Source organism: Amblyomma maculatum, chromosome 8 (genome assembly GCF_055883805.1).
Source record: "Amblyomma maculatum isolate TAMU_Amacu chromosome 8, ASM5588380v1, whole genome shotgun sequence".
Taxonomy (NCBI): domain Eukaryota; kingdom Metazoa; phylum Arthropoda; class Arachnida; order Ixodida; family Ixodidae; genus Amblyomma; species Amblyomma maculatum.
The window spans coordinates 97,090,081-97,116,653 of NC_139351.1; the positions used below are offsets into that span (position 1 = coordinate 97,090,081).

The 26,573-nt window shown below is 44.7% G+C and overlaps 1 protein-coding gene across 3 annotated transcripts in view; it reads right to left on the reverse strand.

Moving 5' to 3' along the window:
• Positions 1-26,573, reverse strand: part of Lar (tyrosine-protein phosphatase Lar) — a 761,776-nt gene that overhangs the window by 427,114 nt on the left and 308,089 nt on the right. For 2 of the 3 annotated variants that reach the window (XM_084576900.1, XM_084576897.1), the window contains exon 4: positions 21,258-21,308. The exons of the other annotated variant lie outside the window; for it this stretch is intronic. The gene's annotated coding sequence lies outside the window, so the exon portion shown is untranslated. The remainder of the gene's footprint in view (positions 1-21,257; positions 21,309-26,573) is intronic. 3 annotated transcript variants of the gene reach the window in all.

The window sequence follows — 26,573 nt, forward strand, 5'->3', positions numbered from 1 at the left end:
GCCGTTAATTTTGGTGATGGCATGGCCACCACTTCTGACTCTTAGTTCCGGCTGGAGGGTATGGCACGGAGCTTCCCTGGTAACCCTCGGGCGACTGTGCCTAAATTTATTTTCTAGGGCTTCCCTTGGTGGTCTTAAGTTCGAGGCTGGGCTGTATTGAGAAGCTGCAGGTGCTCTTTTATGATCACGAAATCTTAAAAACAATCTTCCCCATACACTTTTCACACATGCATACACATGTGTTGTTTGGCATCGACAATGAGGAGCGCCGAAAGGAAGGGCTCCGGATATTTAACCACCCTGTGTTCTGTAACATGCACTGACATCGCGCAGTACTTGGGTGCCTTGCGTTTTGCTTGCATTGGAATTTGATCCTATAGATGTCCTTGGTTTACGTAGTCGATCGCCATAACTACTGAGCCACCGCACTAGGGTCGTGAATTTAGAACATTAGTTTTCTCATGAAAAAAGTATTAGGTTAAACGTGTTTACACGGTGGGCGAAAGGCGCTTGATGCTTAATAAACACAAACTTATGTGCCTTAGTAGGCAACGACCATTTGAATAGGCGACTGCCGGTAAGGTTAGATTACCAGAATTAGATCAGAAAAACAGCATGTTGGTGCTTTGCTTAGAATTCACCTTTGCTAAGGCTTGCTTTGTCCTTTCTTCCAAAAATGTCAGCGGGACACAAATTGGACAGGTTGGCGGGTTCATGCAGGAGACAAAGGAACACCGTAAAGATGACGTAAATGCAAACCTCTATGAAGGGTGGATTGTAAACGTTCTTGCGTTTTTATGGGAGATCTACTGTTTCCTTTAGTTTCAGAAAAAAAAGCACTTTGTTTCCTTCCTAATCTTGGCCCCCTCCGTCCTAACTCTGTCAGCTGGGCAAACAGGCTGATTAATTTGCTGAACAACCATTTGCTTCTTTAAAGCCTCAATTATTAATTCACTCAATTAATCTATTGACCAATCAAATAATTAATTATTCAATCGCTGCAAACAGCAGTAGGCTTATTTGAGCACCGCAATGCGCTGCATACAGATAAATGCTGAAATGACTCCTATAAATTGCCAGAAAGTAAAATGGGTAATTATGACATCATCAGACAAAAACCCAGTTCTGGAATAAATATTGATGCAAAATTGAGAATAATGACACCCAAGGCAGGTCTATATACATCTCATATTATAAAGTAGCACAGCTATTTATAATACACAGGCAACCGTACAAGGAACGAAGTTTAAATGTCATGATCATCTATTTATTTCCCTTTAAGGACTATACACACCTATTTTTGATTGGATTTTTCGTCTTGTTAATGAGGCGTAAGTGTTCCTGTATATCGATTCGCAGGTAGTTTTCGCTTACGACCGCTAAATAATTTGTAATTAATTTTCTTTTCTCACCAGTTTTGGTTTCAATATTCGAGAGGTGGCTGTGACTTCACATAATGTCTTGATGTACGATATGAAAAAACAGTGACATAATCGCTCATTCTTCACTTGTAATGATTCCGGTTCTTTAGGCAGGCAGGATTTATCATTGCAGTGAATTAAAATGACACGGCAATGATTATATCGCTGTATTTAATCCTTCGCGAGACCTAAACGTGATTGTGACGTCAAAGCCATCGCTCGCTGTTGAAACCGAAACGGGTGAGAAATTCGATTAAAAATTATTCGGCAGTCGTAGGCGATTGTTACATGGTGATCCGTGTACAGTAATGTCCAAGGCATCATTACAGATGATAAAACATGAATACAAAAATTAGGTGTCTATAGGACCCCTAGACGGGCATTACATGCGGTGAGAAAAAAAAATGAAATCACAACCAACAGGAACATTTGGAGTATAGCAATGAAGAAGGCTGGTAAAATCGTTACAAGAGCATTCCGAAATGGAAGAGTGAACAATTATAGATGCATTGTGGCCATCGCGCTATATGGAGCAGAGGAAAGCGGGAATACCGTTTTGCATACAAAGGCTCAGCAATTTGAAGAGAAAGAATACAACATGTGGAGAGGGGGTACTTAAAAGTGAGACTAAGGATGAAAATAACATAAAAGCAGGGTTTTGAATTTATTTTGATTGCACTCGCTTACAATCGCCTCAGGTAGTCCATTCCACTGTTCAATGGCGAATGGCAAGAAGGATGTATGCAAAGCATTGGTGGAACCATGTAAACGCTGTAGGCTCAGGCTGTTAAAAAGGCGACGCGATGTTCTATTGGGAGAGAGTAGGAGTGTGTAGTGCAAATTTGTAAGGAAATGTATCTATTACAGCAAGAACAGCCCTAGAACGCACTAATGTTTCCTTATTCAGGTTTTTTTTTCTCTTAACGTCGCAATAGCGGTATATGATTGTTACACCCACCGGGAACTTTTCGTTTTCATGCGGCACTTTTTTAAAATGGCCCCACCAGAGCATTTTGGTTTGCTTCGGCAATGGCGGTCTCACAATCTTGCGCCTCCGAGAGCAATTTCTAACCTAGCCAGCGTTTTTGTGCTCATCGCAATTCACGCACACACGTGCGTGTTTTCTTTTCCAGCACAGACTAAGACTTTCTTATATTTTATTCGGCGGTTCTTCCAGGTATATTTTTCTCATGGTCATTTCATTCATCCACCGTTCAGCAAAACTAATGCTGCGTTTTTTTTTTCTTTTTTTTCCTGGTTCTCGTAAGTAGCTGCTCGTAAAAGGAATTCCAGGCGTTCTTTTGCCATTGAATGGAAGATGATGCCGCTCTATGGTCGTCTGCGCGGCTTTCGTTTCGTAGCAGACGACACGACAGGTTAGCGGCATGCGTGTCTGCGTGCCGTTGCAATTTCCGGCAATAGAGGGCGATGCCTTAAAGCGCTCCTCAAAGTTGCACTTTGCCCTGAAGTAAACATTCTCCATTTCATTTCATTGCAAAGCCTCCCCGCTTTCGACCTCCTCTGTATTCCCACGTGCGTAATGGGCACATCCTACGTTTTTATGAGCCCAGATGGGTCAGGTTTATTGTCCGAAATTCCTTTGTGCCACGAATTCTGAGATCGCGGCGCGAACACACCGGCGCATGGGTTCCGCATAACAAGCTAGTCCTAGCCTTCTGTAAGAATGTGCAAAACATTTCACTGGCAAAACACTAATGCCAACGGATAAATATGTTTATAATGTAAGACACAGTTAAAAAATATTGCTGCGGAGGAAACAAATTAGCGGGGGTCTAACCCCGCCATGCCAAAACATTATCTAGCCTGACTTGGCGTGGTTTTGCTTGGAGGTTTAGCTTTCAAGACTAGCACAGAGTGTAGCAAGTCACCTTTTTGCACGGTATAAATTGGACGTACATAGCACATCGGTTTGCACACATATAGCAAATTAATTTGCCACTTACTGGTACACGGATAGCAAATGAGAAGACATCAGCCTAACCAGTGCGACACTAGCCTAAGCGAGCGCTCCACCGAAAAAGAATGCTGTGGTTTCAAATGCTCAGCCCAGACCAATTTAGGCTTGATTATATTTATTGTTCCTCATCACTGTAATCACTATCGCTATACTATCACCATCATCATCATCAACTCATCATCATTATCAACTAACGAATTCCTACTCTTTTATATGCAGCTGATGTCATCGTGATGACTGGCAGTGCAGCTGCACCTCAAGAGTCGTTGAGCACCTGTTCAGCAGAAGGATCTGCACTGAGCTTGCAGTTGAATCCGCACAAGTCCTGGGCCTGTGTTTGAAGAGAAGCTGCGAAAAAAGAAGCCCTTCCACGACGCGCATTCTTCGGTTAAAATCTCTATAGTCTTTCAGCCGTTTTGAGGTTGTACAGATACTGTGGAAGCAGTGGCGGTTCCTGCCGTGCTTGACGCTCGGGAATGCAGTGGTGTGCGTTTCATCGGCGACCCGGTTAGTTGCGGAAACAAGACAGCGTAAGGCTGTCTTCCTTTCGCTGGGAGTCCACGGATATGTTACAAACGAAGCCGTAGAGAGCGACCTCGGACGATCGTCCTTTGAGGCACTTCAGACCACCACCAAGCTTGCCAATGCCGCAGCGGATGAGAACTCTGCATGGCGGCAGATGTTCCATAGAGGGGTAAGAGTACATCGAACTCAAGTGCTTCAACACCAAATGAATGCTTCGAAAGCGGTGGCTGGCAGAAAAGCGCGGAATTAGCGATTTTTAATAATCTAGAAAGGTGGATGGGATGTGTGGCATCGTCAAAGTGAGTTTACGCATGCTCAAGCAGGTGGTGTAGTGAAAACATTAGGATGCAGAACAGCTTTGGGCAGAAGATATCACTGCAGGTTGCCTGAATAGAAGATAGAAGGAACTGTGGATGGTGATGGTGTGACTTTAGTAATGTGAAGATGAAGGAACCTCTGCTGGAGACGCACGATGTGCAGTTATAACCAAGACTCATGGGAGGACGCCCGTTGTACAATCGGCAAAAATGCCACCAGACAGGTAGAAAAGTACGGGGGCTCAAATGAACGTTTTTTGCGTGGAGTCTATCGGAACTTTCTACACGAAAACCATGAACACGCACATGCACACCAGCCTCTGACAACCTTTGTCCACGCCTGGCATCTTTTCATCCTCTTAATCGTTTGCTGAATAAAGTATGTCATGAGAACAACAAGCGATCGTGCTGCTACAATTGACTTTGTTTAACATATTGCTACGAAGATGACGAAGCGGGCAGTGGCGTGGGGCGGAGTGCTCGCGCTAGGCCCGCTGGCCAATAAAGCATATTTCATCGTCATGTCATCACGTCGTTCTGTTTCTGTTGTGTCGCCATGTTCCATCGTTTGTTATACCACCGTGTAACATTTGGTTGGAGGTGCGGTTCATCCCCATCCTCGCTGTGCCCCGTCGAAGCCAACCGTACGCGGGTCCATCGGCCGAGAGCCCGTGGAGATCGCCGCCCAGCTTTACCGCAACCCTTTGTGCTCAGACCCGACCAGCCGCTCTCCCCAGCCCCGTCCCCAGCCCTGACCACAACACATGACCAGGAACAGCCCAAAGCCGACCCGACCGACCCCACGACGAAGCGACCTCACGACCACTAGAACGAAGACAGCACCCCCGCCCAAGCCGTTCGGCGTTTCCATGAGCCTTGGCCTTCGGCAAACGATGAAGGCTGGACCTGATGCTCCGGGGCAAGCATTCATCCCATCTTCGCATTTATTGTGGTGTCCAGCGTTTCATGTCCTAATCCTGTGTCTGTGTCCATCGTCGCTTCATGCATTGGACTTCTAGCAATCAATCGGGACGATCGCTCGGTGGCCCCGGGTAATGCTACGAAGATGACGAAGCGGGCAGTGGCGCGGGGCGGGGTGCTCGCGCTAGGCCCGCTAGCCAATAAAGCATATTTCATCGTCATGTCATCACGTCGTTCTGTTTCTGTTGTGTCGCCATGTTCCATCGTTTGTCATACCACCATGTAACAATATTTAGTCTCGAGCTCATAACAAAAATGTGATATTGAATCCCACATGAGAAAGGAGCCTAGCTTAAGCCGTCACTTGACGAAACACAAAAAAGAACCCAGTGAAGCAGAGCGTAGAAATACAACAAATACTAACAGAAACAAATATTTGCCCGAGCGGAGTGCAGCCATCGCGAATGGTGAACTGAAAACTATCGAGCCATTTGCGCACTCTTGCCGTCACACTCTTTCACTCTCACCCGTGAAGCATGGAGCGTTATATAGAACGATCTAGGAGCGAGGCGGACGGCGGAAAAGCAAAAAACACAACATAAAACACACAAGAATGATAAACGGATGAAACGCGTTTTGTATATGTAATGTTGCAGCTACACTATTTCGCTTCCTTTCTTTTAGGTCGATGCATGCTCGCCAAGCATGCGGCTTCGGAGACAAAGCAGGCGCTTAGCGGAAGCGCACAGCGGTTACGCGACAAGTCCCCGGGAGAGAAAACAACAGACCAGAAAAACTGAAAAGAAAAGTAAGAGGATGCGAGCCCGGGCTTAGAAAACACCCTCTCTTTCGCCCCCTAAATCACCCTCTCTAACGAGACCGCAGGGCGTTTGTCGACATTAAGGCGAAGAAACATTCGTCTTGCTTCCTTTTCTGTCCGTTTTCTTCCCTAACGCTTCGTCGCACATGTACTTTCAACGTTATCGTCTCAGTTTCCGGAAGGAGAAGACAGGAGGGGGTCTTCTCCCGCTAATTGGTTCCGTCCTCCCTGATCGGCGATTGATGCTCTCCGGTTGCTGCCGCATCCTCGTTGTCGCTCCCGCTGCTGCGAATGTCAGCACTTTTGCTGTCGAGCCTCGTGCGAAAGAGAATCGTTTCACCTGTCCCTCTCTTCCGCTGCCATAAAACTCTTCTTGTTGCCTGTTCAGCGAACACCGTTAGAAATGAGCTTTGATCTTGGAAGCTGTGAAGTTTGCAAGCGTCTGCTGAACAATGAGACAAGAACAGTACAGAATGTTGGAAAATAAAGATTCTAGTCATTGACCACTCTACGCCTTTCCTTCAAATTTCTCAAAATCTTTTCTCCCGTCGGGCATATAATCTGTCATGGTGACCATTTAGACTAGTTGGTGCGAATCTAACATGCTGAGCAAGCGAAAGACATAGAAACGTAAGAAAAGAAGCACACGCGACAACGGAGGAGCTGTACCGTGTTTTTCTTCTGTGTTTTCGCTGCTTCAATATGTTACATACAGTGTTCTGCAACTTTGTAAAACCCCCTCTGAGCAAAACCAACATGTACAAACTGTGGGCGCGACGAGACTATAGGCCACATTCTTTGTGAGTGCCCCATATACAGTCAGGAATGCCAGTGTCTGTGCCGTACGCTGGAGCATCTAGCTGGACGCCCATTGACTGAAATTAAGATTTTAGGTCCCTGGCCACGGCGACCGTCGGCGGTGAAGGCCTCCCAGGCACTGCTCCGCTTTATGAAAAGCACACACCTAATCGAAAGACTGAGTTTGCTGTTAAGTGATATGACTGTGACGTGATGTGATATGGCATGTCTGTGATGTGACTGTACTAACTTCAACCTTCTCTCTTTCCCAACTTTTATATCCACTCACCCCCTTCCCCCAGTGCAGGGTAGCAAACCGGTTGCTTTTACGGGTTAACCTCCCTGTCTTTTCTCCTCATCTTCCTCCTCCTTCTCCTCCTCTGAGCAAAGTAAAGCGGTGTCAATAAGGACAGAACAATTGCCCTCTGAGCAGAATATTCACGTTGTTTACATTGGGTAGCAAAGTTCCGCGCAGGATTTGAAAGGGGGTGGAGACTGACTGTCTGAAAATCTATATTGCAGGCAAGAAACTTGAGGTGGCCGAGCCAACTTCTCGCAATCACTAGGTGGGTTTCTCACTACAAGAACCCATTGGTGACCACCGCGGCTCGGGATCACCCAACATCGTTCAGCGAGCAAAAGAATAACGTCGCCTGTCCTGCCGACTTGCAAATCACTCGAGCATCAGCGGCAGCCTAGCCCGTGGAAATGCCCAGAAATGCATGAAAATACAAAAGACGCACTGCGAGAGTGCTAGGACACAATACTAAAGGTACACACTGATGACGTTCTTAGACAAGGTGCAGCCGGGAGCTGGCGTTGGATTCTTGATTTACATTTCTCCGGTCATAGTGTTACCGAAGCAAACATAATCTATGGAAATGCCAGGATATGGAAAGTTGAATTTTGCTAGCAAAAGAATAGTTTATGTGTTGGCTTAATAACACTCATAAATTTTGCAGAAACCTCAATATTATGGTAAATCGAGAGCCGTTTTTAGTACACAAAGGGGAAGACAAACCAAAATATTTTAGTGTTCGGGATAAACTGCTCCCTGAATGTTTGACCCGAGTTTATTAGCTTTCCTGCCACATAGTGGCATATAAATGTCGACATCTATATATTAGACACCGCTATTAAAAATTTCTTATATTCTACTACTGAATACGAGCTAATTCAATATTTTTTTTGTTAACGTAGCGCTGTATCACGTGACACTGATGGCATGCAGGTTACACGTAAAAACTTCGTCGCGGGCAATATAGCATATGTTTTAGTATATTTCAAAACTTAGTCTCTTCATTTGGGCAGAGCCTCGAACCGATGAGCTGCGTCACAGCAGCATGACCCTCAGCAGCATTGAGCATGACCTCCTTTCATCGCGGCTACCCCTCATGTTTTTTTCTTACTGGTAGCTCCATTCAAGATGTGCATTCTTTCGCTCTCGCAAAACAGCTCAAGCAATTAAGCCATCCGATGTCTTTAACTCCTTCTTCACCTTCCCTCCAATCTAAATATATGACCTGGATTTCCATCACCTCAGTGTGCCGCCTGCCGTGGCCAGAGACTGGTTTCCTTCTACTACTACTGCCAAGTCTATCAGGTGGCGTGCTACGCTGTTGATAACGACGTGCAACCAAGGAATAGGCAGCTAAGAGCAGCGCTCTCAAAGAAATTAGTACTGTCTATAATTCTCCACAAAAGCCTCTACCGCACGTCTGTTCAAACATGTGATATTACTGGCACTGCAGTGTCTGTTAAACATTTGACGGTTGCTACGCTGTCTTGGTGACCAGAATCAAAATCAGTCATAAATTACCGCCTTACAGCAGGTAACAAAAAGTACAGAAAGATAGAAATAATGAAGAACACCAAGAAAAAAATGATGGGGGACACCTAAACTTTGTTTTTAATGTTAATGACACCCGTCTCCGGATCCTCTTGATGGGTTCTCGTCAAGAAGACCTTACTACTCAGTGCTAGCTTGGTGACTACTTCCTGTTTTTGGGACGCTGTAGCTCACGCATTCTCCTTAACTAACAATTGTAAGCCATGGTATAGACGATTTAACGGAAGGGTGAAGGGTGCTGCCATAGTGGGGCGCTGGAGTCAAACCGGTTTCTCCGAGGGTCGTAAAATGGTCTTATAGTATGAACGACTACCTAATATAAAACTTTATGAAATTACCCGTACCTATGAACATGACTGGCGATCGAAGGGTTCCATACGGCTGACTTCCATCCCACCCTCCCACCATGAAGGACCTGCACGAGTAGGCAGCTCCTGCCCCCTTCTATGAGATGTGGTCTTTTTAAGTTTCACAAACCATCTAGTCAGTGTGCAGCCATGTCACTGGCCAAATACCACTTGTCTTGTTTGCCACACATATTGGTTTTTGCTCGCAATGGCGGCAAATTAATGCCGACAAAGTCAGGTTTTTCTAAGAATGGGAACTTAAATTCCCTCCTGTTGAAATGAAAGAGGATTGAGAAATACCTTAGTGCAATAGCTGAAGTTTCGAAAAGAAGACTAGAAACAAAATACGACACAGTGCATGGTCCCCTGAGCTCTGGTACATGGAGCGTCCTTGCACAAAATGTGATTTTCAATTTTTTTCACATGAATCACCATGCCTGTTTATTGACCACATGCAAACGTAGGTAGCCACGTCGATGAGACTTTGTTGTGAGATTGTATGAGCATTTGAGTGCTATTCAAACGCACCCTAACCTTGTTTGTTTTACTGTCTCGGCCATAGTCCTGGACAAAGAGATGGCAAAGGGCAGTGCATAATCTTTGAAAACGCGATGTGTGAAGTGAAGCACTTTGGTCTGCCACACTTGTCTTGTTTGCTTGCCTTAACAACCGATTTTTTGAATCTGTGCTGCGAATGTATCGTTAGCATATTTTGCAACATTATGGGATATCGTTTCTTGGTAGTCTGTTGTTTCTAAATATTCTAATCGTGTGTATTAATGTATACTGTGAAGTTTTTAGAGTATATACTGCAGAGTTACGCGATCTCTTTCTGTGACTGCATTCCGGGTACTCTTTATTCCTAAATATTTTTCATTACATATTATTCTTCGTACACTACATAATAATGCCTTTATATTACTCTCTGTGCTTACTTCGGCAATATTTTCAACAACCCTTGTCTCACCCAATGGTGAACTACAGGTTCTTTAGCTTTGGCTAGTAAAGTATTTCTTAAATTCTACTTGTTTCTGGGCCTAAATTTAACCTAATCAAGTGTTGTTTAGTTGGCGCTTTTTCTATCGCGAGGAATAATGGTAATCGGAGCAAGTCGGCACAAGACTAATAACTGGAGAATCAACAGTACACAAAAAGCCCTGAAAGAGTGCATGTCGCATATTTTGCCTTCGTGTCGTGTTTCGTGCTGCTGTTGCTTCGTTTGGACTATTGGTACTAGAAACTACGTTGCACCATTCACTGCTGCCCTTTGACTGTGTTGAAGGTCGATAATGGTGTAATTATAATTAGTAGACTAATTATTATATTTAGTAGACGTGAGTAGACTCGTTCAGGCGTGATTACTATAGCAACCATGCCTGAACGAGTCTACTCACGTACTACTAGCCGAGCAATAACTCATAGCTAGTCGACGGGGCCCAATTAAGGGAAAGAAGAAAAGCTATGCCAGTAAAAGAGAAAACGCTGTGCAGGAGCGATAGAATAGAAATGGAACGCCAAGTCCGCCAGTATAAACAGTCCACCTGTCAACGTCCAACTAATGAATGAATATTTGCATGAAAACGTATAGTAGTTTAGACTTGGACACTTAATGGGTAGGCCCAGAAGTCCACTAGGACTACAAAAATACTATATTTAGCAGGCTATCCACTGTGTTTTCATCGAGTCATCAAATATAACGCTTTTGCCTTTCGTCTGAATAAATCATTTGTTGTTCGAACTGGCTCACAAGGATTGTATCTACGTCCTTGGAACCAACTTCATACAGCAGTTATTCATCCGTTTGTTTTGCATGACATTCTTATTTTAGTCTGTGCAGCATCTTTCTGTCGCAAGGCTTAGGGTACAATAGCAATTTTTGATATTTTGAATTACACGAAAAAGTTTTTGTTCAACTTCAGCTATAAATTACTCCGCAACCCTCCACTACGGCACCTATTTCTTTTTTTCCGCGTTCACTCCTGCCTTCCTCCCTTCCTTTACGGCGCGGTTCGAAACAAACAACATTCTGGAAGCTGAGGAAGCAGCAATCACTCTCGCCATCAGCCACCAGGGCAAGGAGAACACTATAAATATTTACGGACTCGCAAGAAGCATACAGAATGTACAGCAGCAGACGCATATTCCCTGTGGGCATCAGCATACTCAAAGCGAGAATTATCACCCCGAGATGCTTCACGACGTGTAAACCAGACTATGAGACTGTTGAAGGCAGCCAACGTGTTGACGCCAATGCCCGAGCATACGCCAACCAGCAAGCGCAGAACGACACGGAACTTGACGCAGTCACTAGAAGATGTGAAGCCGTCCTTGAACACCAAACAGCGCTCAGGGGACATAGCCCCTGCCCACAAAAACTTTAATAAAGAGCAGTCGGTTGCCTGGAGAAAACTGCAGACAAACACATACCCCAGCCTGAGCCTACTCAGCAAAATGTATCCCCCAACATATAACAATAAATGTTCATTATGCAGAGAACACCCTACGCTTTACCATAGTACACGGACCTGTCAAAAAACAAAGGCTGCGCTAAAAATAACACACCAATATTGGAGCAGTAGGAGGCTTCGCTGTTTTGCTCGATGCCTTGATTACCAGCTCAAACTGATTTTCAGAGCTCGCAAGACGGCAAAGGCCACTGTGGCCCTGGACTGAGGGCACCACCCAATAGAATCGAAAACCTTTATGCAATAAAGTTTTTCACTCATTAACTCAACTTTAGCTGGCTTCTTGATGAATATGATTGCCATGGCGGCACGAAACCAAATAATCGTGTGATATTAACTTGTGTTTTGAGAAATGTGTAGAAAAATGTGAAATTATACAGAATTGTGTCGCGTTATCTCCACCTTGCCCTGTATTTTGCCTTCTTTTAGCGTGCCCAGTCTCCCAAATGTGCTTGTCACGCCAGCGACATGTCATTCTGCTCCAATTCTACGCAGTACTTTCTTCTTAATGTCAAGACGTATTACGGCTCGCATGTGCGTACGCTCGTTTCGCAACCCGAGCTTGATGCCTGTGGCCACTCTAAGAAACAGCTTCAAAATATAGCTTTCTCACTCAAACACAACCTCATAAATTTCTTTTAATACTGAATGGATGGGTTTTTGATGCTGACTACAGAACCGCTAAAGTAAGCGTACCGGAGGCTATGTATTGATTACAGCCATAAATTACTTCGCGTTTCAAAAATGGATAAATATATGTCATTTTGGCAAAATACTCAGAGTACGAGCTTGTTGACGCTGCGCTCTGTGGGCAGCGTCCCATTTCTCTTCTCCTCTTTATTCCCCAACCCGAAGCCTTTCTGGTTTAACATCCTTTCCTTCCCCCATCATCCTTATCTATTTATGCTATCCCTGTCGAAACCTTCATTTAAAAAATTAGTGTTCACGACGCTTGTGCCTGTCATTGTGAGTGATGACTACCATTGAGCTGTCGTCGTATTCTCCTGAGTATTGCATTGCGGAGATAGCGATTGGTCCATGGAACCTCGCGGGTCTTGCGTTCCACATGTTTTCTCCCTTGCATCCTCCAAACGGAGTCCTGACACTGTTTAGACAGGCACTATTATTCTTATTTATAGACCTCTCTGATGAATATTTTGTTCCTTACAAACTGAACAGCCCTCTTTGAATTCAGACCTCTCTGCATGCAAGACACTAATGAAAAAGACTTTCCTGGTAGTCCAGTAGTCGCGGCATGATGCGTGTAAGTTCCTGATGCTGATGGTCTTTCCAAGACAAGGCTCTCCTTCTGAATCCTGATGGTGCTATCGATGCCCTCACCAGGTCCGGCGTTAAAACGCTGCGGATGTCATCGCTATTGAACGTTTGAGCTTATCTTGTTTGGCTCGCCTATTTCTGCCCCAGCAAGGCAGGAAATGCTTTCAGTTCATCGTGCATTGTGACTAATTACAGCACGTTCGTCATTCTTCCTTTCCTTCCGTTTTTGATGAGGAGCACTTTCCGCCCGAATGCAAGCTGCCACTTCCGAACAGAACTGATTTTCTTTCGATGTGTGTAAAATTGTGAATACAAGCGTTGCATATTCGTCACAAGCTTTCCTCATGGTGCGGAAGGAGGATCCGCGACAAATACAAGGAATTCAGCTTCTAGAAGTGTCGAGTGTACATTCAGAAGTAAGAAAAAAGTTGAAGATCTTTCTGAATCATGGGTTGCATTCTGAATTCTGCGTCAGATTGTGTTCATGACTACATAATAAAATCTGGCATATTAATTGGGGTATGAAAAAAAAAATTCTTTTTTCATTTTTCAAGTTTTTTTCTTCAAGGCACAGAACTATCCAAACGCTGCTCTTCTTGTTCGTAAACGTGTGCCTGCAATGAATCCTGGCCAGTCCCCCGTCGTCAATACCTGCCAGTGCGATTGAGCCCGCCATTAGCATCATTATCATCGCCATCATCATCATCTCAGTATCAAACTGTGTTGAGCCTAGGCATTTAACTTCGAATTAAGAGCAGTGCATGTATTATATACTCTTTAACTAGAATACGCTGTCTGGCTAAGTATTACATGATATTGCATGACAAAAAACTTTGATAGCCTTTAATACCTGTCTGCATAGTATTGTACGTTCGTGTAGTATCTTTTGAATGTTTACGCAATGTAAGAGGCAACCTGTAATATTTATTGGTTTCTTCGCGCGGTCATTTATCTCATTATGCTGATTTTAATTATATTACTCTAAATATCGCCTTAAGACAATGAAAAGGCAGGACATTTGAAACTCCTTTTCTCAAAAACACTGCATAAGGCAACCGATGTAATGCGTATTTCTCGATTAACCAAGGACTCCGCCGATATCTATTTCCCAAGATGTGGTCGTGCTTTTTGCGCGTACCTAATATCTTTTTTCTATTTAGGTATTTAAGCAACTGCGTGCAAACTAAAGCATCTTGCTGCATGTCGTCTATTCCAAAAAAGCAGTCCAGTCAAGGTGCGCTTTGTCGCACATTGAGTGTAAGTGTGGCGTAGCAGTCTTTACGAGCAACACATAAGTGTCTTAATTGAGCACTTCTGACCAGCATGTAGGAGTTCGTTGCCAGGCAACCTTGGCTCAAGAAGGCAGGAAGTAATGTATTGAGGACCTCTTTAAATACTGTTGCGTAGGTATTCTCACATTGAAAGGCTTCCTGATTGTGGCGTGAAAGTGGTAAACTGCATGTAATGATATGAGTTGTTTGGTTTTATTGTTTTTAAAATTCCAGTGCAACTGCGGCTGTGAGAGAAGTCATAATGGAAAGCAATGAAAAATCCTACCACCTGAGGTTAAGTCAGGTGCCTTAGGTGACCGCAATTTCCGGATAGCTCCATTTGAAGGGATCCATGTGAACATATTTCCCTACATTAGGGACATGAAATGCGCCTAGATACGCATATTTAAAGATTTCCTTTTCCACCTAATGTAAGGCATGCAGCGTTGAGGCGAAACCAAATTACTGTACATGAAAGGGGCCCATTGCAGCTGAGACGGAACACTATCCTGCCTTTGCGGATACCATCGCGAGCAGTGTTGTCCAGTGAGATGTGAAATTCCTATCCACAAATCACTGTTTTTACGGACCTCTGAGGTAAAGTTCAATCAGATTGTTTTAGTAAATCATCGGTCGTGAGGGTTTTTCAGGCTGTACAGATATTGACTGAGTAGCAAGGGGGAGTACGTGTGCTTGGGGATTAGATTTAGGCATGAACAAATTCAGGTGAAAATGTTCCAGTCTAGTGACATCAAGACTAGTATAGACCGCGAGATCACCGAAGCCTGTTAGTTACGGTGTTAGGTTAGCTCAGAAGTCAACGGGCAAAGCTGTTTGTTCGGACTCAGTTTACTCTAAACCCACCAGCGGTGCATGCGTTTTTGCCAGATAGAAGCGCAATGGATGAAGAGGCGGACGGCGAGCGCACGTACTGCAAACGGAGTTAGAGGGGGGGGGGGGGGGGGGGGGCTACGCGAAGAAGCGTCGACGTAGTCAGAAGTCATCGCATTGCTCGAGGCCGCCCGACAACGAAAGAATGAAGCAAAGAAGGCTAAGTGAGCGTCGGAGACGCCTGAAGAGCGTGAAGAACATCTCGCTGGGCGGAGGCGTCAAGTCTCGGATCGGCAAAGATGTCAAGTCGCTGCCGAACTACAAGGAGAAGATCGTCCAACGGTACAGCAAGAAGAAGTCGAAGCTCAGCGAATGTATGAATGTGAAGTTTGACTTTAATTTGGCATTGAATCTTCACGTTCAGACGACCCAATGGGGATCCGCCACTGATCTTGTGTACCAGAGAGAGACCATTACGAAACTGTGTATTCTAAATTGAGGCGATGGCAAACTAGTTTACAGAACCTCGATCGAGCGGTCTTCTTGTCTATATAGCCTAACATTGAATAAACATGTGCTTTACACGCAATAAAATTGCGACCATATGTCATTCGCTTAACCGGAGCAAGCTAACAAATCGGATAACCCAGGTCAACCAAACTCTAGCTTTTGCTACGTATATCCTGGGTTAGCAGAGTTAAGCGACTGCAAAGCTTTTTGGTAATTCTGGAAGCATTGTGACTCTTCATTATAGATTTCATTCATTTTTTCGCGAATATAAACTAGTATATGATGACAAAGCTTTTAATAAATATGCAATGCCTTTACTCGTAAGTTCACGAATGAACTTGAATAAAATAATGAAGTTCCGTTCAGCAGCAGGAAATAGCATTTGGAGGACGGTGCTCTCTAAAGAACTCAGAACTGATTGAAGAATTTGATGAAATTACTTGACATTCGTTAATCAGAAATCGGCTTTCTGTCATGCCAACGTTAAACTAAACTAGCTAAATGTGATGTACGCAAAACATCCTCCAATAGCGATAAATTCCACAGCGTGTTTCTCGACGTCTGGTCAGGACATTCGTAATACCAGCAAACCCCGCATGCATTATGCCGCGACCACTGCACTACAACCACATTCCCTCTCATGAAGGACTCGTAAGCGGTGAGATCTGAATCTGAAGAGGGCTGTTCGGATTGTACAATAAAAAACACACACTCGACGGAGGGGGGGGGGGGGGGGGGGGCTAGGAGATAAATAACAGCAATAGCGTCCAGCCCCGGCCGTGTCAGGAGAATTTCGAGGGGGCGAAAAGATGCCAGGCAAGAAGAAATGGGGAATTCAAAACCCGCAAGGTTCAATAAACCAATCGCTGCGATCGCCGCAATAAAAAAAGATAGGAGTGCAACGACAGCTCAATAGGGACCATAACTCACGATGACAGCACCAGGCTTCGCTAACACTGCTGTTTTCGTCTGTTAAAGAAAAATGCCGGTTGAGAGGACAATAAGCTGCCTAGAAATTCCAAAGCGTCAAAGTTAGTGCAATATGAACAAGAATACCAAATGTTTGCCTTTTATCTTTCATTTGCTAGCCAAATTGTCCCTTGACGTGGCCAGTGTATAAAATCTACTGGGCTGCCCATTCAGTTCTGGAAAACGACATTACAACTGTCACTCAAGTACTATTGTGCATTTAAGAAAAAGTATACAAAACCTGAACATATGTACTACAGAATCAGACCGTATCTTGGCAGTAATCATAGGTGACGGCTGAGTATTATATCGAAGAAGTCGCTTGCATGACAGATATTAGCAAGAACGCAATGCAAAAAAAGTTTAAATATAAGCTAGAATAATATAAAATACAAAAAATGTTTAATTAAATTGGCGTTTTGTTATGAATGTAAAAAAAAAACACTTGAAGCTAATATCACAGGGTTATTTGCTACCGTTCTGGGGTGCACCTCAGAGAATAAAAAGGGGCAGAAAAAGCGAAACACAGAAACAAAACGTTAATGAATAGAAAATATCAAAGCTTGCACATCCGCCACCAAGCCCCGCGGGAAAATTAGATAGCACAGGGAAAAAAATAACTGTAATTCAGTTTGAACGGGTAACTTATTGTTGAATGTAGTGCACACAAATGTTGTTCCAAAGGCGCAGACAAAAACATTGTGGGCCCGTTCGCATGACAAGTGCTATACCAAGAGGTAAGACAGCAGTGTTTTGACCGGCAACCAGCTGAATATATGGGCTGCAAGGTTAGAAAACCTGGCAGTCGGGTAGATCCCCTGGAATAGAGAGCCCCCAGAGCTATTAATGTTTTCAACAACGCAAGCTGCATCACTTAAGGTTTAAGGGTGCTCTCTTGATGAAACCACTGAGACACTGACTCCTACATAACGTTCGCCAAAATATGGTTTTGTGTTCTGCGCATACGCAGCGGTTACATGCGAAGAGCGAAAGAACGAGCGTTGTTGAATTCCTGGTATGAAGCCCTTGTGTGCTGGCTGAACAGTGACGTCGTCAATGCTTGACGTCATGCACCATGTGATGGGCGCATAATAAATAAAACGTATACCTACCACACGGCCACGAATCTGATCCTCTTGTCACTATGCTGTAGGAGAGGAGGAAGGGATACTAGTCACGACTTATGTCGGCCTATAGCTGCGGCGAGGCGACCAGGGGGCGTGGTGGGAAGGAATGGTTTGTGAAAGGGTAGAGAGATTGGGGGGAGGGACGCGAGCAAAGGTCCCCAAGAGTCTGGAGGGCTGTGACGAGGAGGCCACCGCGATGGGGAACATAGTTTGAACCTAAGGCGTGGCACACAGGCCACACCCTCTTTGTAGCTCAGTTATGCAACTACTAAACGCATCGCAGCACCTTGATATCTTCCATGTGGAACAGCCCTTACTCTTTCGCGCTGTACAACACAGACTTCATCAACTCAGATTTGTGCCAATGTCCGTCCAAAAACAAGACCACGCAAACGATTGCATGTGAAAGCCAAAATTTGAAAGCACGGTCACTTGACAATAAACTGCTTAGTGTCACTTGTCAAATATTTAGGCGGATCCCGCAGATCGTAGCATTATTGAAATAATTATGTAATTGCTCAATACTGACCACCAGTTGGCAGCCGTTCGGTTGCAAGGTAAGTTACACACTGTTCTCAGCTACTAAATATCTGATAAAACTTCATATATTTTCACTCTAGTCGTATGTTTTTGCTCGGGGAGATGTTGATGAGCTTTTATTCTCTTATTTCGAGTGACTTTTAGGTTAGAGATAAAAAAACGGGGGGGGGGGGATAGAAAGAGGTGGTTGCACCGGGAGCTTCCATTTGCCGAGCTAGTAGCCAGATCTACTTGAGCAGCAGTGGTGTGCCACCGTCGCTAGCCATTTTTTGGACTGCTCTCAATCGTTGCTGTATGAAAGAAGTGGGGTAGCGAGCAAACCCTGGCGCCTGCACACCAGATCTGGATAGCTATCACTCCATACGCTTTTACAATAAACTGCCACATGTTCACGTTTCTTTGATATGATAAGTCGCGAAGCTGAGCTTTACTATTGTTTTTATTATAAATAATTAATTGGCTGGTAGGCAGCACAGGTATGATTACCGCTTGACTTCGCCTTCTCATTGACTCCTTTGCCTTCTTGGCAGCTTTTTTCGCTTTACTGCCTGAGATTTTCCTCTTGCTCTTAGTATGCATCGACTGTGTGGGAGACATTGTTTGGTATGTAGCTTGTATTAGCCCGCCTTCTCAGTCACAACTAGTAGAGCTTGCTCCTACGTTACAACATGTTGTACACTATACGGCCTTGTTTCTGAATCGTTCTTAAGTAAAGATGGCGTCCAGATGAAAGAGATGATTGCAACTTAATATCCACATTGTTTGATCGCGCATTTAGACATTTGCGGGCGCGAATTAGCGAAATTGTAGCCCGATGATGCATAGTGACGAGGTGACGTGACGAGATGATGCATCGTGACTTCCCATGCTATCAGGGCGTACGACATTGATGCACAAGTTTGTCGGATTATGATACATACCTGCCTCAATAAAAAAAATGCTTTATTAGATGAAACTATATTTATCGTGCGTACGCTCTGTTTTGCATAGTTTGGCACTTACTAAGCAAAAGTGTAGCTATAATGCGCTCGTCAGTAGCAACAGCAATCCAACGATATACTGCATTACGCACGATAGCTGAACGCCAAATAATTGCAGTACTTTTTGTAGCACATAATGAACTAAAATATAATTAAATATGCACTTACTCTCGCGAGTGCATTCCAATGAGAAACTAAAGAATATATTTTAGATTTCTTCGGATACTGTCCGATGTGCCCGGGTTCGAACCCAACAGCTGAAGAATTTGGGGTTTAACTTCGTAAATTATAATCTTTCTGATACCGTCACAAATGCACACCATACAATGTCCAGAGTAAGGGCAGAACCCCAGGTTTTCAACATTTCCGGAGATCTCCACTACGGCGTCTCACATGTCCTAGTTGCTTTGGGACGTTAAACACTATTAATTACTATAAACCAAACCAAACCAAAAAATTATATCGAATCCGCCGTAGCTTTGCTCTATCCTTCTTTATGATGGCGGAATATATTTTTGCAGAAGGTTTGAGAACAATATGCATTAATTTTTAATAGAAACAAGTTCTTTACCCTAGTGGCTTCAGGCATATTAAGCGTCCATTCACATTTACTTTTTAACTCCTACGCATGTGTAGTGAAGATATTTGTGTTCGTGAGCACACAAGGCGGTTTATAACCTATTTACGGGGGGCTTTTCTCCCAAAATGAGTAAGAAATGCTAGTACATCTCTTGAACAGTGTCAGATGTATAATGAACTGGAGGTGTGGCTGCTCCCTGCCCTACCAAGCTGGGAACGCAGGGGCCTTCCCCCTTTGCGACGGAGGCTCCTTTTCCACCGGTGATTTGGTAACAGTTATGCATGCCGTCATTGCATTCGCCGCCGCTTCTGTGGCGTACAACTGTTGCGAAGCAGTTTCTCTTTCTTTCCTTCTTGTTGATACCAGATCTTCCCTTCCTTCTTTCTTTCCTTCTTTCCTTCTTTTTTCTCTCTTCTCTCTTCCTTCCTTCCTTTCTCTCTTTCTTTCTCTCTCTTTCTTTCTTCCTTTCTTTCTGTCTTTTTCTTCTTTGCTTTCTGTCTTTATTCTTTACTTTTTCTTCCTTCACTTCCTTTCTTTCTTTATTTCAATCCTCTGTCCGCACGCGGCACAGGTTGTGGCTCATCTATAAAGCCAGTTGGCAGTCCCGTGCGTTTTCTTTTCTTCCTTCCAACAGTGACAACATACAGCGCTGCCGTATGAATGTGCCTGAGCAGCACAGGTGAGCAGCGTGCCTGACTTGCCATGCAAGAACTCTGGAATACTGTATCGTTTTGCCTTTTTCTACTTTAGATGAGGAGCTGAATTCGACAGCGCATCGCAACTTTATGATAGCATATGGTCTTATTAGGTCGCACAAACCATCGAGGAATCAGTGCTCGGCAAAGTCAGGTGCCCCTGCCAGCGCATATGCCCATGATCGCTCAAAACAGCAATGCCGATACCGACGCTAGCGCCGAATTTCCCGAGTAACTGGGACCTTTACCGATATCGCGGTAAAATACATATATTAATGCAAAGATGGGAAGCTGCCCAGCATAGCTCGCTTCTCTTCGGAGCGGCAAATTAATGAGGGGTCACAAAAAGGTGAAATCAGCTTCTTTGCCCAGAAGAGTTTTTTTCTGCCTCGAACGAAATAAACAAGGAAGACAAAGAAACGCTGCTTATTCACTTCTCTTGGCGGCTGCCACGGTCGTCAGAGCTTTCGTTTCCTGTATAAACCTCTTTTGCTCGGCAGGTTACTCATAGCGCGGGTCCTTTGTTCTTCTAAGTCGCATGCTCCGTGCGGCGGTCGCCTGAAAAGCTCTTTCATGAATATGTTAATGAACGGCTCTGTACATCGGCGTCACTCTGAATGGGCACACGCAAGCAACTGTGCTCCGCTTCTCCTGATGCACATTAAGGGGATGCCAACGGACTGGGCATGCCGGATTATCGCAACCAGTCCGCGTGTCCGATGACGTGGATGAAATTGTGTCATGAAATAAAAATTATCCTAATTTCTTCTTTTAGAAACCCCGGAGTGTACCTCAAAGTCGGCTCCAGTTCTATTCATATAGTCAGAACAATAACCCCCTCCAAGCAAAAAGCAATTCAATACAGGACTTAGTCCTAAGGAAAAGAGGACAGTTTGAAGCTTCAAAAATAGGCAATAAGGGTATCTCTGGAGCAAATTGGCAGGCGTACATTCAGATGCGCACGGGCGATGTATTACTCCAAGTGAAAACAAATATGTTATTGACTCCATAAAAAACTAATTAGTACCATCATACCGCTAGGCACGTCTTCTGCAGTGGTAGCACTTCTGGAGAACAGGAACGTCTCTGGAAAGCGAGGAAAAAAAGATTTATGTTACTCGAGTCGTTAACTGAAGGTAACTTAAGCAATGCCTTAGGCACTCCTTAGAAGATCCACACTGATCTGCCGCTTCTAAACATACCGAACAAACCCATTCCATCCATTGATCACTCTGATGAACGGTTGGTAGAATGATCGGCATGTCGCATAGCAATCGATTGACCGATCAGTTGAAATAAGTATAAAGCAATCAACCGATGAATCACCGCTCAGTCAATGTGTCGATGGATCGTCGTATGCTCCACGTTAGTGCACACCAGGACGAAAATATTCAGTGAACTGACGCGTTTACAAAGGCGTACAGGGTACCAAGCGTTGCCTATTCACTTGGGGGCACCGTTGCGTTCCTACCTACTAGTCCTAGCCAAAGACAGGTGCATTTCAGAAGCAGTTTCTAGGATAATATGTGCCTGCTAAATGCAGCTTTGCGCAATGTCAAGTGCGAGACACTCAGTACAAAAAGGACAGAACGTTGCCGGATGTCTCAAAAACAGAATTGACACATTAACTTTGCCCTTTTGCTAATCACAGGTTCAGTCAGGGTTGAAAGTAGGAAATTTGTTTCAGCTTTGAATACTAGTTGCCATAGCTTGAGTCTTTCATTTCGCACTGTTTTTTTTTTTTCGGGGGACTGAAGAATGTCTCTGCCCAGCATGCGCAAAGTTCCAGTTACACAGGCTAATATCTGCGCTTGTCGACGCACAGCGCTCCAACTAATGTTCTCCCATGAAGCTTGTATGTCACAAATGAAACGAAAACCTCCTCCACAGACGCTAGGGAACCTGGTCTAGCACACCTGCGATCAACAATCATATCAACGTGTTGAGATGTCCTTAGCACACTGAGACTAAGTTTCAGCTTTCCCAAAGGAAAAGCACAGATGATGATAACCTTGTTACCGGGTCAGAAAAATCTTTCAACCGAGACACGCAAGGTGTAGTGCATACCAGGGAAGAACAACGCGAAGAAAAAAAGGCGCTTCACGCCTATATCTCTGAAGAAAACAATGGCGATGCACTCTAGTTTACAGCAGTACTGAATGTGAAGAAATTGCAATACTGTGCAGGTCAGCACAAGTGTACCCACTATGAATTATGTGTAATCTAAAGAAATTACATTACTTGATGATACAAAAAACAAAATACATTTCTTCATGAAAGCAGAAAACCAAAAGCACTGGATTGTTGACCATCTCGGGCTTTGTTTCATAGTAAACCTAGTAAAGAATCTCACGCTATACGTGGAATAGGTTCGCCGTTGGTCGGGCGTGTATGCATATTTGTTTCAAGCAATGTCAGATCCCATTTCTTATAGAAGTCTGTAATCAGCGAAGCCTCTGATCAGGCAGGCGCTGTGAAAATGAGTCCAAACAGTACTTTCCATGCCTCGATCGACGATGCCATTTTTCATATTTTGTGGCGCTCATATTGAGCTCGTCTGTAAATCTATTAACAAAAAATTCTACCTATTTACTCAGTGCTTTTCATCCCTGCAAATAAAAAGCCGAACTTCCTAAGCGTTAACAGTCCGGAGCAAACGATTGTGTGGGAGTTTCCACTCACCTGGCAAACTTAAGCAAAGTTTTCAAAACCACGTCGCATACCCCCGGGGCCTGACCTGCAGCTACGACTTCCACCCTGCTTTCCCGCGAGGTCAGCCAACTCTGTTGTGTCGCCTGGAACATGGAGTCACACTCGCGTACTGCTTCTTTGTTATCAATATGACTAGTAGCCTTGCAACCCATAGCTTCACCTGGGCCGAGAGTCAGACCAAAGCACACATTCTGTATGTGTATCTGCGGACTGTACACAAAACCAGTCTTTATGCCATGCAGCCGGAACATCTCTATCCATGCCCACTGGCGGACATTAAGATTTTTGGACAGTGGCCTCAGTGATCGTTTGCAGAGAAGACCTGCCAGGCACTGCTACTTCCCTTGACTCCATAGGGCATGCACGGTTAACTAATTTGCCGCAAGCATTTTTGCTTACTAATTCTCTCTCATCCTATGATGTTGTTCGCTCTTATCATTCAACCCTTTTCTCCCAGTGTAGGGCAGAAACCAATTTATTATACTGGTTATATACTCCAGTATTTTGCTCCTTTTCTTCCTCTTCATGGTTACGCACCTGAAGTGCTCCGATTTACACTTCATATGCACAGCAAAATGAAGCTGGAGTTTCTACGTATAATGGAAAGACGCCCGACTACTGTGCCGGAGTACCCGGGTCGGGTCCCAACCGCTGGCGGCTGCGTTTCGGTGGAGGCGAAACTAACGTTTGGCGAAACGAATTGGCGCGCCCACCTGCTGTACTATGTGGTTGTGGCTGTACGAAGGAAACGAAAATGCACGGGCCTGCTACTGGCTCTGTTGCTGAGCCACGTCCACTGCCTCGTGCAGACAGAAGAGGAAAAAAAACTGATTCATTTATAGGAAGGGAAAGGCAGGGAAAGGCAGTTGGTCTGACTTTTGAAGTATGTCCATAACGGTCGAGTAAGGTACCAGTGTGCCAACTGCGGTGCTGCCGTTATTTTTTTCGAATGCGTAGTTGCGAGAACAATGTGGCGGCTCGCATATAGGTTGTTTAACGTCGGCATGAACCCCGGTGTCAGGCGCCCGGTGCAACCCTTTTGAACACCTTGTGTTCACTGTGGTTCTGTTTGTGTTGTGGCGTCGCAGGTGGCTCGCTGAGGAACGCCGCACTCCCGCCCGCGCTATGTACCCAGCCTTGCGGAAGCTGCGCCTCGTCGTCTGGAAGTATCTGTCTGGACAGTTAGAAACGGACAGCGAGACGCAGTTTCTGCGGCGCTGGTACACGCGCTTCTATGTTGTACGGGGGAGCAGACTTGAGATGCCTGTCGTCCTTTATTAGAACCCTCCTCGTTTATACTGTTTTCCCCTCTATGGAAAATCATGTTTTCAGTTTATTATCTATATGTATCATAGAGTGTTTTGTATAGTGCATTGTTTTGCGAGTAATGTGCGTTTTTGTATTTATGTATGTACCCAATAAATTCTCTTTACGAGGTCCTGCATTTGTAAAATATACACGCCACACTGCAATGTTCATCCATGACAGGCCCCGTGCAACTGCCCTGACACGAGCCATGATGCCCTGAGAAAGACAGCAGGACAAGCAAACCATCGACAGGCAAGGAAAAAGCGGAGGCGAGTCGCAGCGTTCGGTTGTGGCGGTGACTACGGGTCTCCCGAGATTAATGAAAGTAGGCAGCGGTGGACGCTAGTGTCGTACTCTGCCCGCCGACGCTGTTCTGCTAATCTTGGGCTGCGCTGAACAACGAGAAGGGACGACCGAGTGTCACCAGGAGGTTCTGAAAGCGGAGGGGGAAACACCCGATCTCCTAGCAGGGGTGCTGGGGCAGAAGTAGAGACGAAAAGGAAAATATACAGAAGGAAAGAAGCGCAAATGGAAATAGAAAGGAGTAAAGGAAAACAAAAACAATGTAAAAGAGAGTAAAATGGAAGAGAAGCAATAAGAATTAAGACATAGGAACGATGATTCAGCAAACCTTGCTGTAAATGTGGAAACTAGGGGATCAACTTGGAATGGAGAGGAAAAAAAAATAAAAGACTTGAGAAGACACGCAAGGAAAACAAGACATGTGAATGGCGCAGAAATTCATTCCTGCCGCACGACAAAATATATGATGCATACTGAAGTGCAAAGTAATAGTCACGAGGGAACAGGATAGCTAGTCATTTGTTCCGCGAAAAAGAAATAAAAAATGACCACTGAAAAATGTTCAGAACCTATACTGATTTGTTTCGAGGATGGTTGCAATATTCACATGAAGAATGAATTAGGTGCGGGTAAGGGGTAGGCAGCGAACGCGATGGTTAGATGGCATCCTCGAGGCACTGCAGATGAAGTTATGTGATGTTAGGAAGATAGTGAGAGACCGGAAAGCGTGGCGTGACATGGTCAATAGGGTCACGAAGAGTCGGACACGACTGAACGACTGAACTGAACTGAACTGAAATGTTCGTAGCCGCAATTAAATAGTAGTAAGCGGTATTTTTATTCTCATAAAAAAAAACAGAAGCAAAAAGATGATTGCCAGCCCCGGTATCTGTTGTCTAATCATCAGAAGCACTTGAACTGGGGCGGCGGAAGTGAAGGAATAGTAAGTGAGAGTGAGAGGATATCAGAGGTAAGCGACAGGATGAAAGGACAGGTTAGGTAAAAAGTAGAAAGGATATTCCGTAACGCATTCAGTGCGAATGAGAGATAACCGATAGCGCATGAGAAAAACAGACTGGGTTAGAAGAGATGGCGGAAGAAAGTTATGTTCACGCATGAGACAGGTAATTTGCTAGAATTGAGTAGCCGCAAAGGGCGTGGAACCGGAATAATTGCCTTTTTATCCTGCAATGCGCATAGCCGGGAATAACCGTCCACTGCGGCACCGCTTTCTTTCAGCTTTCACACCCACCTTCTTGCCTTCCCTTACGGCGCGGTACAGGCGTCCACAGACCAAGTGTGACAGATACTGCGCCTTTCCTTTCCTGTGAACCAATTATTATTATTCCCGCGCTGCGGCATCTGCTACCTCTAAACCATTATGAGTGGTAATAAAAGCACTACAAATGTGCAGCGTGGCTATTGATAGCGTTATGAAAACATACGCAGACACTAGAGTGAAGAACATTTCGTAACTAGGAGTAAGAGTGGTTAATTAATTCAAGAACCTCACAAAACGTATCCGGACATTTATTCGGTGAGCTTCGGAGTTATTCAAAATACGAGCTCTGCAGCACCTTTATTCGTGGTCGGAACATTGAGCAGTTATAAATGACCTTTGCCGTGTGCACCTGCAGCTTCTATATCATTGTGTTGGACAGTGTTTACGTCAGCATGTATCCTTAGTTTTTGGTGTTGCAATAAAGTTCTCTTCAGTATTTCTTATCCTCAAATTGTGATCTTTTTTGGAAAGCGTCATCAAACCGCCCTCGTTGAGCTCAGGACACATCGTCTTGCTTCTAAAGAAGGACAGGGCACCGACGCGTCCTTCGTCTTGGCAACCAACCAGCCTTCTCAACAACGATTATAAGATGGTAGCTCAGCTTCTTGTTCGGAGGCTTCGGGAACATTTGCAGGATCTGATATCTATATATCAGTCCTACGCGGTTGCCGGGCGGTCGGTGTTCGCCCCGTTAACTCTAACGAGAGATGTGTTCGCCTACGCGTATGCAGAAGACGTGACAGGAA